This window comes from Hoplias malabaricus, chromosome 4 (assembly GCF_029633855.1).
Source record: "Hoplias malabaricus isolate fHopMal1 chromosome 4, fHopMal1.hap1, whole genome shotgun sequence".
Lineage (NCBI taxonomy): Eukaryota > Metazoa > Chordata > Actinopteri > Characiformes > Erythrinidae > Hoplias > Hoplias malabaricus.
This window is the reverse complement of record NC_089803.1, coordinates 30053894-30066517: the sequence shown is the minus strand read 5'-3', so window position 1 is coordinate 30066517 and position 12624 is coordinate 30053894.

Sequence of the window (12624 nt, the reverse complement as noted above, 5' to 3'; positions counted from 1 at the left end):
TGGCTAACCAGATCCTTGGGATTTTGTAAAATGAATAGCTTCTAGAATAATGTGTATGTGTGTCTCTAATCAGTGACTAAAGGATCTAGACAACTCAGTCAGTTTTTCTCTCAGGTGTCATTCTTGAACACATGAGCTAAAATTCAATGCGTAGCCCTGTTTAAATAAAGTTTGCTTTGTGAGCCATGCTTGTTGTCAGTGTATCAGGAATTCCTACCCTAATGGTGTCATTTGTAGGTTTATAGTTAAGGGACACTGACTGTATCCCTTATGTTGCTCCACACTACTGGAGCCACCACTACTGAATTAATTATCTGTACGGCAGGCATATTCCCATCATAGATGTGATTACTGCATGATGGGTGGTGCAGCACCAAATATAATTTGTGACATACCCTAATTTTTTAACAAGCATAAAACAAGAAGAAAAAAAAAATCCATACAACACTAGTTGACGATTAATGCATATACAAATTGCACATAAAATAAATGGAGCTATATTTTATGAGAATAAAAAAATTAGCCTGACTATAGCTCAAGATATACTCATATTATATATTTTAAAAGCAAGAAAGTCATAGATGTACTTCATAAACTAGGCTAAACTGAGAGGTTTTGTTTTTTGCAGTGTTTTTGACTGTTTCCCTGTGAGTAATGTACATGAGATATACTTCTAAAAACAGTAGAGGTGACCCACCTGCTGGGTTATTAGCTGACTCAGTGGTCAGTGGCTGACTCCTGGTGTCTCATTTTCAGGTTCCTGTTGTTTACCACTTCTGTGAGCTCTGCAGAGAGTGGCAGAGATTTTGGCTTATTTTTTTGTGTCCAAATCTGCAGTGAGTCACATCACAAAAACAAACAGAGAGACACATCCACACTATATTCACTCTGATGAGTAGGTTTCTAATTGACGTGTTAGATACACACTATAAAAGTGCCATTAGGTGTCCTTAAATTGTGACTGAAGAATCACCCTTGGTTCCTTAAGAATCAAACCAGGAACCAGGAATTTGTGACTATGACAAACCTTTTTAAGCTTTGGATATCACTCACTTAATATAAAGTTTATAATAAATGTTTATTAATTCTGAATAAAAAATTTCTGAATCTCAGATAGACTAGAACACTGTTAACACTCTTTATGTGTAATGTTGGCTGTTCTTTATGTGAAACAGCTGGCTTGACATAAACAAAATTTGTACATATGCCAAAATTAAAATGAGCTTAGCTCATTTATAAAGATGAAAATCAATAACGTTTCCAGTTTTGTAAATTGTACATATTCCCATGTAAATGTATTGGAGAAAGAAAGTAAACAGTTCAGTTCAGGGCCTTTCTTAAAGGGTTTACTTAACGTCCATCTGTTAAAGGGTGTTTCAGGGAACCAAATATTTATTTTCTATGATATCACATGAAAATTTTTTTTGACATATTTATATTTGAGTGTAGGATGCAAAAACTTTTCAAACTGATAGTGTTACTCTCAAAACAATGTTATTACACATTTTACTGTAGGGATTTAGTTGTATCTGAGTGTTTACATTAAACAATTAAATTACAATTACAACTTGTCTATAAGAAATACAGTGTAGCATGGTATAAAATCCAGCTAAGCTTGTGGAAAAGTCCAAATGGAGATGAAAACATGATTATGGTGCATTTCAGATTACAGCTCCACTCTGAGATAATTATGGGTTTATTGTATTTAATTACAGATTTTGGAAAATCACATGAGGGCTGTGAGTCTTACTGTAAAAACCATAAAAAAGCATTGAGGGAATTGAACTTTTCTAACCCCACCACCCACTCATTCCGCCACCATCCTCAGGTGGGATCGATCCTCACTCCAGCTGAATAGAGAGAGCACTTCCTTTGACAGCAGAGCTGAAAGCTTTCTCGCCGTGGCTGAATTCATCTCTAAATAAATCACAAAAGCTTTGAAGGTCGCTATTGGCATGACTCTTTTCACAGCCTGCATTTATAAGGGTCCTTGCACATGACACATTCCAGCATGGGTTTTTGCCTCCACATACACACTCTGCATGGTGCTGGTCAATTCATTTCTGTTAGGGTCTGAGATGAGTCAGAGGTGGGAAATAGAGTGGTGATTTGCGGGTGCAGTCAGACAGGCCATATGATTCAGAGGCTGATGGAGAGAGAGAGAGAGAGAGAGAGAGAGAGAGAGAGAGAGAGAGAGAGAGAGAGAGAGAGAAGAGAGAGAGAGCTCTGATCTCTTTCTCTCTCGTTCATTCCCTGACTCTCATTCAGAAAATACAGGGAAATGCACTTTGAGCCAGACACAGAGTAGACAGCTTAGACGCCCAAGACATGGTGGCTGTGTTTTCTGTGATAGAGAATTTGGGTAAGGTTCAAGTGAGGATTTATCCTCTACCTGGCTTTGGGAAATGTGGATATAACAGACACATATGAATGTAGTATATTACAAGTGTATGTTACCAGTGCTTTACAAATGACAAGTATACTGTAGTGTAATAAGAATGATTAAAGTTGATTGTGAACACTTCAGTAGCTGGAGGGGAGCACTTTTGTATATCATTTTTATGAAATAATTGTCATCTGACAAATTGGGTACTTTGATACACCATGATGCATTTTTAATATGTATCAAAGCTGACATGAGTAATTTATTAATGTGATAAATGATTAAAACCACTTCTTAAAGTAGTTAAAGCATTTTCTTCATTAGACCATGTTGGTCATTTATAACTTCAGCATGAATCCCAGCTGCTTGTGCACTGTTACTATAACTTAGCAACTGTAGCACTCTCCTTCAAATGCAGCATATACATGGCACATTCTATCAAAATGTGTATGTAAAATTTATTGTCAGGTACTCTAATGTATTTCATTTATTCTTCATCAAAGTTGGTTAAGTATGGAGTATTAGAAATATCAATAATATCAATAACATTAGCACTGGTGGTTGGCTTCAGCAGAACACATTGGACTGTGCTCACAGGCAAACTCTTCAGAGGAATTACAATGTGTAGCAACTTTTGTTGAACTGTAGTCATCAGTGATGTATGTGATGTATATGACTCCTCAGAGAAAGATTACAAGCAATGAAAATACACAAAACATGTCAAATTACATATTACAATTACAAAAAGAGAGACAGTGTGACTTGTGTGGCTTAGAGAGAGAGAGAGAGAGAGAGAGAGAGAGAGAGAGAGAGAGAGAGAGAAGAGAGAGAGATGTTAACAGATGTTGACAGTGTTCTGTGATAATGAAAACTCACTGTGTTCTCACTGACGTGCAAGACAAAAGTGTGCTGAGGATGCATCAGGGTTTTTTTTTTTAAGTTCTTAACTTCTTGCCTCATGCATTGGTCAGCAGCTGGCTGATATTCCATCTGGCAAGATTATTCCAGAAAGAGCCATCATTACTCTGGGAGGAAATCCATGTGCATGGGAGGCAGGGGGAGATGTGCGGTTATTGATTATGTAACTGGGCCTAAGTCAGCTGTACATAACAGGCTTTTAAAACGTTCTGCTCTGGCCCAACTACACTCCCCACTCAACTCACACAGCCCACATTATCAACGCTTAATGAATTAGTAAAGCAACCTGCATAATTAAAATGGCTGACCACAGCAGAGCCAGATGCTGAGGTGGTGTTTGCTATGATGCCAGTGAATGGGCAATCATGCTGCCTTTCAGTAAGAGCATGTGTGTGCACTCCAGATGGTCTGATTGCTCCTCTTTTGAGCACGCCGGCCAGATGTACCCTTCCATTATGTGGGTTTTGATGTCCTCTCTGCTCTTTTACAGACTGGTCAGCATTGATGTGTATGCACATAAGCCATTTGTTGGGTGCCCATCTACCCACTTTTTAGCTCCTACTCAGAGTGCACTGAATAAAAAAATGAATTATCTAGCTAGTGTGGGTAATCTTTTGGTGTTTGTTCACTGATCAGTCACAACAATGACACCATTTTCTTGTTTCTACACTCACTGTCCGCTCTCTCAGCTCCACTGACCATACAGGAGCACTTTGTAGTTCTACAATTACAAAATGTAGTCCATCTGTTGCTCTCAGGACATTGGCAACTCAAAAAAAGAGTCCATAGGTGTTAGTGAATGTGTGAGTCTGTGTCGCTGGCACCTCCTTGTGTTTCTGCCTTGTGCCCAGTGATTCCAGGTAGGCTCCGGACCCACCGAGACCCTGAACTGGATAATAGACAATGAATGAATGAAATAAAAGGTTTAAAGTAAAAAATACTTTTACTTTGACATGTGTCTGTCCATCTACTGTAAGACAACTACATGCTGGGTCTAAGGAGACATGTAACTGTCAAACGGAGATTGAAAAGTTGCTAACTGAACCAAGAAGCTGGTGGACTGATCCCATAGATGTGATCCCTTATTTGGGGATACTTGGATTGTGAGAAAGAAAAAGCAGTGAACTTTGGACCATTTTTAGCATGTTTAAAGGTTATTAAAAGCAAATGTTTACACTCTAAAATACTGCAAAAGCAATATTATTAGTTATACAGTTACTGTCTGTTTAGTTTAAGCTGTCTTCTTTATCCCTAATGCTGATGATTTAGTAACTAGTGTGTGCATGTTTGTGTGTGTGTGCGTGTGTGTTTAGGAATGTGTGTGAAAGGTTATGTAGTCTTAGTCAAACTGAAACCCAGCACCCTACCAGGAAGCCTGCACTGTGACTTTAAAGGGCTGGACTTTCTAACCCCCTTGCACTTCTTTTCCCCCTCCCCTGATGTGTGTATGTGTGCATGTGTTTGTGTTTCTATGTAGACTTTTGACTTTTCTCAGTGAAGACTCCGCACAGTCACATGTGCAATGCCAAAGCTCATTGTTCGTTTTTCCACAGATAGTTTGTATGGAGGCAGGGTGTTGAAAGTCTGGCAGCAAGTCACATTCGAACCTTTAATGGCTGTGTGTGTGTGTCTGTGTGTGTGTGTGTGTGTGTGTGTGTGTGCACACGCACGTATGTGTGTGTATGTCTGAATGGCTGCCAGCACTGCTCATGAGGCAGTGGGATATCTCTCTCGGTGCGGGGCTGAATGCTCCATGTGACTGGGGTGTATTTTAACTGGATTATGTAAGCACACCAGCCCTGCCTGCGCTCTATGTACAGATGAGGAAGGGCTCCACATGATCCACAGCATTGTGAACTCTTCAGTCTGCCACCAGCCCAAGAAATCTACATTTAGTCCCTGCACTGGCTTGTTAGATGGAACCTGGTGACTTTTCCACTGGGCCTTGCTTTTTCCCATTTGAAACAAAATGTCCCATTTGTACTTGATAGCAGGAGATGATATCAGTGGTAAATTTAATGACTACTGCATAAATGTAATTATGTTAAAATGATTATGAGCCAAAGCTCACTACAACCCTGAACAAGCAAGAAGTGAGAACCTCTCATTTTGATTTTTTGCTAGCTTTTTTTCTGCTCTTGTTGTGTCTGTTTTATGGGGTATACAGTTGGAAGTCACACATAAAAGCACGTATGGTACTGTGATGGGAGATACTTAGTTGAGAGGTGGTACAATTACAATGATTCCCTTTATTATGTATTTGAATCAGATGTTTTCTTACTTAGGCAACCCACAAAAACTGATTGGGTTTTTCATGATATGTCCCCTTTAAAGGAGATCTAACGTGCCTTTGAAAGCCATATCTAAACAATAAAGCAATAAAAGTTTGCAGCCTGCAGAAGGTTTATCCGTTCAGATAAGCAGATGTAAACAGCACACCCAGGCTGCAGTTGGAAACGAGCTGACAGGCCTACGGTAACTAGCATGTGATGCAACTGAATTGACCCTCATGTCAACTTTTACTCCCCCACCACATCAGTGTCACCGCAATGCTGAGAATGATCCACCACCCAAATAATACCTGCTATGTGGTGGTCCTGTAGAGGTCTTGACATTATAGAACTGTTGAAATGGGGAAAAGAAAGTATATATAATTTTATTATATTCATTATATGAATTCTACGTGTAAGGCTCAAGGGGTTAACTTTCAGCACTCTTAGATTAGAACCAGAAAAGTCTTGCTGAAGATGGCCCTGAATGAAAAGTGCAGTGTCTGATGGAAACCAGATCAATTAGAGCTCTTTGTGCTTGACAGCACTCTGACTCCTGCTGTCTCAGTGGTGAAAAGATGAAGGTTTTTTTTAAGTTAGTTAGCTTCAGAACACCATGCAGAATTACCCACAAACCCTCTGCGTATCTTCTAATTCAATCATAGTGACACCATCCCAATCTATATGATCCATTCACTATTCCAGTGAGGTAAGGTTTGTTATTGGTGTATGAAGAAGGTAAAGAACAGAATAGAAAGACTCATAGTTTCCTTAATGATCAGAATAATCTTTACAAAGTCTGATATACAATGTCATATTTAATAGCTGCACTGATCCTGGAATACTACTACCCTCCATATTAGGATGTTTTCTATGGTTAACAGCTATTTCCATGTTCTACCTGCAAATGTGTTCTTTTCTAGGGGGTTGGGCGGGCTTTACATGACAACAGCATAATTCCTATTCAACTCCAAGAAATGTTTGTTTTAACAACATCTAAGATTTCTGCACAAACACAACACAATCTACATGCTTGGTGTATTCTGGAGATTTCTCAAATGGGCTTCTTGTGTGTCTCATGCTGATGAGTGCAACTTTGCTGCTATTTTGAGCTTGCTGGACTGGTTTAGAAATTTCACTCTTTGTTATGTGTTCTCACCACTAATAACTGTACCTTGCCTTTCCACATTTTTCATGGATGTAACCAGATATTTTAATTAAATGTCCCACATGCTATTTATGTGCTGTATTACCTGGCCAGTTAGCATTCTCTCAGAATGTTTGGCTGTCTAGTGACATATATTAGGAAGTAATTACATTTTTTAAAAGATCTGTTCTCAAATTGTATGCCTTCTCTTAATTAGCATTGGTAAACCTTTGTCTGTAGTCTGTACAGCATTGATGGGAATGAGGGTCTGTGATGGAAAAGGAAGGTGAGTGACCCAGTGTCATCAGCTGTCAGCAGTGTATACGATTGTATCAACTGTGGAATAAAAACATGGATATGTCATTTGTCCAGATGGACATATGATAAAAGGGGTATCTTCATTTCCACAACCAGTATTAACCAATGACGCATATGGAGCATTCTTGACATTATCTAGTTTACAGGTGAAGAAAGCAGAACAGACGAAGTCCTGCCAGCTAAAATGCATCTCAGAAAGAAAACAAATCATTTAAAATAAAGTTTACTATATTCATTACTGGCATGCATGGTTGACGGCAAGGCGAGGTCAGTGTGGGTAACTAGTGCCCTTTCTTTCTGCCCCAGGTGAGCTGCTCCATCTCCCCTCCTCACTGGATCAAGGAGAAACGTGGGCTTTATATAAGTCTCTCTCTCTCTCTCTGTCTCTCTATTCGACTGTTACACTCTTATACTTGCATAATGGCATAATGTCAGGAGGCCCACATTAAGGCTATAATTCTTTAGTTTGGAACCTGATCTTCAGAAGTTAAAAAGCACCTGGCCTGGTGCCAATGCTGGGTTCTGCAGGACAGCATTGACACAGCTCAGCCAAACTTGAGTCTTCTTTCATCCCATTGCATTGATAGAGAAAAGTTTGTTTCCCTTAAAATGCTTTAACCCTTAGATGTTGCAGTTGTCCCCAGCAGTAACAAATTCTGGATGTCATATGTCAGTTCTCTTATAACATATAACTAAAACAAATAGAGAAATTCTGTCAGAAGATGTGTGTGTGTGAGGATCTTTAATAATGTGCATGAAATTCTTTAAATTTTTGCCAGGTTTTTGCTTGACACTGAAACAAATGGGCTTATATAAATGTCCAGATTGCCAGTACTTTTAAATTGTACTGTATAGTGTGTAAGGGGAAAATGAAAGTATATGAGTATTTTCAAAGGGCAGCCTAAGCATCTAAAATTTCACATTTAAAGTGTGCATATAAAAAGAATCACTTTTTGAGTGCGTCAGCATATTAATATGGGGATCTGAAGGTCCTATCAACCCACCAACTGTGATGTAAAACAATCCAGTCAGTTTTTATTTTTCTTCTTTGTGATCTGGGATGTGTGATTTTGTGCTGCGTCTTATGTCGATAACAGGCAGAGTCACTCACCTCCTCGTCTAAGTCACTCTCCAATCATAGCCCTGGACTCACATTTATTTAAGAGCATAAAAACAAGATTAAATGAAACAAAAGTAACACAAGCAAAAAGAACTCAACAAGGAGAACAATGAGAGATGGCTAAAAAACAACGTTTCTGCTTCTCGCACCACACTGCTGGTTTGGAGCAAACAAAGGCTCAGATTCTGAAACCGTCGGTTCTGAACCATGAGGGCTATCTAGACAGGGTAAGAAAAGTGTTTGTTTATTTATTTTTATGTATCCTTGTCGTATTTTACAGGCATGTCACAGATGTTTTGTTAAGAGCCTAGGGACCTGTGTGAAAAAAGAAGCATGTTATTGTCACGCCCTTGTCCTGTCCTGTCTGTTTTCTCCACCATGTGCTCTTGCACATGGTTCTGTTTATTATTGTTCCTGTCTCCGCCCTAGTCCCGCCTTCACTCCACCCTCTCATCAGTGTCTCCTTTGTAGTCCTGCCCCCTCGTTATCAGTCCCAGGTGTTCCTTGTCAATGCTCTGTGTATACATAGTCCCTTTGTTTCAGTGCTCCCTTGTCGGTTCTTGTGTGTGTAAATGTGTGTTTCTCTGTCTTTGCGGCTCCCATGTTTACCCCGGTTCATGGCTGTCTCCTGTCTGTCCTTGTTTAATCCTGTTTAGTTTAGTCTTTTGTTTATTCAGTCTGTCTGTAATTGCTGTGTTTATTTTGATTCTGTCTTTGTAAATAAAATCCTTGCGTATGTCTGCCTCCCTTGTCTGTCCTGTCCGTGACAGTTACGACCCCTTACTATATTGTATTGAATATTGTAGTAGTACTCATTTTTGCCTTGAAATGTTAATCTATTTAAAATGCATTAGACATAGTAAATAAATGTGTTAAATAGATTTAAACGGTCGAGTTCTTCAATTTGTTAGAACTTCAGGAACTTAGATAACAGTGGAATCAGCCAACAATGTATTTAAAGGTAGGACCAATTTTGTGAGAAAAATAAAGTAGTAGGCCTAAACCTAGGAAGGTTAAAGTCAGAACTCTTTACTGAGATAGTTACTGTAAAATCAAGGTAAACAATAATATTAATAAAAATATAGAATGTTCTTTACAAGCTTAGGATGTCTTTTTTTCATCTATCCTAACTTTTCATCTTGAACACATGTTGACCATATGATTTCATCCTACATTCAAACACAGCACTAAGATCGGAAAGTGCTTGAGATATGTGGCTGCTGTATAACACTTGCATAACGACAAGGTTGCATGGGACCCTGTGGGGCATCTTAGATAAGGAGAAGTGGAGGGAGAGACAGGTGATCAGGCTATACATGTGAGACAGTGAATCTGCTATACATGTGGAGGGAGAATAAAGGATCAGCATGCAAATGCATATGTTCCTTCTACCATTGCAGGATCATCTGGAGCTGGCTTCTGTGTATAAGTGTGACATTTCTCTCTCTCTCTCTCTCTCTCTCTCTCTCTCTGTCTCTCTCTCTCTCTCTCTCTCTCTCACTCACACACACACACACACACACAAACACTCTTCTTCCCCTATTCTCACCCTGTGCCTGAGAATCCAGTGGTTATATTTTTTTCCTCTTTTCTGCCGTCACCCTTTCTTGTAATGGAGATGTGTGCACACATGCATGCAGATATGCACACACACACGTAAATGCTCAAATGTCCCTCCTTTGCTTCTGTGGTCCTTTACTTAAATGCATCTAAGGCATGAGTGAATTGAGGGAATGTTAAGCTTTTACAGCTAGGAACACTTTGGTCCTGATAATGTTCACCATATGTACATTACACGCTGAAGCCTTTGTTTTACCAGTCCTGCAATTTCAGTGACTGAAACTGTGATATGTGTACTTTCCATTATTTACTAATTCCTGGCATTTGAGCCATTTATCAAATGTCGCATATGATTTCTTTGGAATATGTTAGTCAGTGCTGACTACATGGCCAGTGTTGGACAAATTATTCTGTGCATGTGTGCATTAACTTGGGTACTACCAACACACAAACCTGAAAAAAGACACTTGTTTTTTTGTGGGCTAAATAAATAATAATTTAAAAACCAAACAAACCCCTAACCCCTTATTAAATGATAAAGGGAATTATTAAAATTGTAAAACGACCTCATCTCAGTATGCAGAGCCACAGTACAGGGCCTGCTTTAATGTGAGAGTGCAAAGGCGCAGTTAAACCACATAAAACAGACATGGCATGAGCAGAGAAATAAGAGAACTGAGAAAAAGAAGAAAGAAGAGAAACAAAAGAGAAAATGGTGAAAATTTGAGAATCTGAATGATTCTCACTTGGGGTTGGTGTGTGCTGTGGCTTGTTATCATTAGAAGGAATAGGTGCTGAGACTGTTCATTCAAAACAGAGCTGTTTAAACAGGGTAACAGTGGAGCTACTGTGAGTGGTCACAGGATTTCATTAAAACTGTTTACTTTTGGGGTGGAATATGTCACCTTTAAATTCCCAGCCTTCAGTAACTACATTAAATTAAACTACTTAAAAAAGCTTAACTCGTTGACTGGGTGAGTGTGTGTCACCCTGCGAAAGACAGGGTGTGTTCCCACCTTGCCCCCAGTAATTACGTGTGGACTAAAGACCTACAATGAACCTGAACTGGATAAGTGGTTACAGACAATGAATAAATGAATAACGTTTTCTCAGAGACCGATCTTAAATGTTTTCACAAATGAACTCCAGACAATGTCCAGAGAATCAGGCCTGTGCATTATCCATGGTGGCTCTTTCACACATATATCACTCTTCAGGCAATTATCTTTTTCACAAATTTTCTGATATGGGTAGAGTATTCGGAAGCCCAGTCAACACAAGCAAGCTCAAGACATCCAAAGATGTCCATTGTTGTGTTTCCTAAAAAAAGATATTGCCGTTGGTCTGGTTTTCATAAAAATCTAATAATTTTTCCAGCTTGCTACAAATATGCATTTTATGGGACCATAAAATTGGGGGGGGGGGCACCAGGAAAAGACGTATTTAAAACAGTCACTCTGGCCAAAGTTTATATATTTGATGGATGTCATCAAAGTGATCAATTTCACTTTTTTAAAATGCCTTTGTGCCCACAGAGAGATTCATGATAGAAACATCATTGACAGACAAGCTGGCGATGGACTGCCGTAAATACTGTGAATGTAATGTACAGCTCTATTCACACATGGGCTCAGTTGGACATTATCTGCACTTTATTCTAGTGAGTTAGCACAATAAAATTCGGTTTTAATAAGACATTTGCATTCTCGTATACACCTCATATTTGGCCCACTTTGCCCACCTTTAAAATGTGAACACTTAGCAAAAACAATATAAAACATTTTATAGACGTCAGAAAAAAATATTAGTTAATTGCCATATTGATGTCTGGTGAAAACTATTAAAGTAAGTAAAATTAGACATATTAGTATACAATTAGGGTTAATTTTAATTTGTTTCACCTTTATGTATTTTGTGTGCATATGTGAGGTGATTGTTAATCAAACTTTTATATGATTGTGCTCTGTTTTCCAGTTTATTCCTGTGGCCCTGTGGCCGTCGGCAGTCAGAGGCCCCCTGGGCAATAGCTCCAATGACTCAGACAGGTCACTGTAAGAATGATGTTAAGTTTTAAGATAAAACATATTAATTCTTATTCTATTCTTATATTAAGAGTTAAGATTTGAGGCCAGAATGTTTTTCAGCATTAAATAATTTAAAGAATAAAGCCAATAAAACAGTTCTGCTTGAATTACGTTTTGCTGTGATAAGTTGATAAGCTCATGTTTGTCCTTGGCTTCTCTTTATTTGGTCAGCACCATGTTTTGGGAACAGCACTGTGAGGCTCCATATATCAGCACCAGTTGTTTATATGTGAGGACACTGCAATGAGCAGTGACCTGTATGAATGACTGTGTTATCTTTGGAAAATTCCAGGTCCCTTTTTAAAGGCCAGAGAAGAGGGTGGGCATTCTTTTTATGGTTACCTCTCAACCCTGCTCTCAAGAACAGCAACTAACTAGGTCAGGCGCAAATGAGCTTGGTAACAGACTCCTTGTTGGTGGGATAGAACAGGACTGGGTGGGGGAGGTTGTGGTTGACTGGGCTGTTCTTTGGGCAGAGTGCCCAAGTAAGAATGGAAACCTTTTATTCTAACCTGCCCCCACTTTTCATCAATTTTCTACAGAGGCCATGGATTCACTAAAACCAGCTTGTCTAGTGGTTTAACACTGCAATTTCCCAACCGCAGAATGTCTCAGTTATTTGAGGTATGAAACACTAAATCACACAGAGCTTCAATCTTTAACAAAGTTTGGCTTTATGTCCCAATAAAATGTTGTATCTGGTGCCTAACTTAAGATTGTTATATATGTGTCTCCTCCTCTTAAGGCTTTCTGTGTGGCGGTAATGACTGGGTTGGGCTTAAGCAGACTGCAGTTTTGTCCATATAGTCATGCAAGAGGCCAAA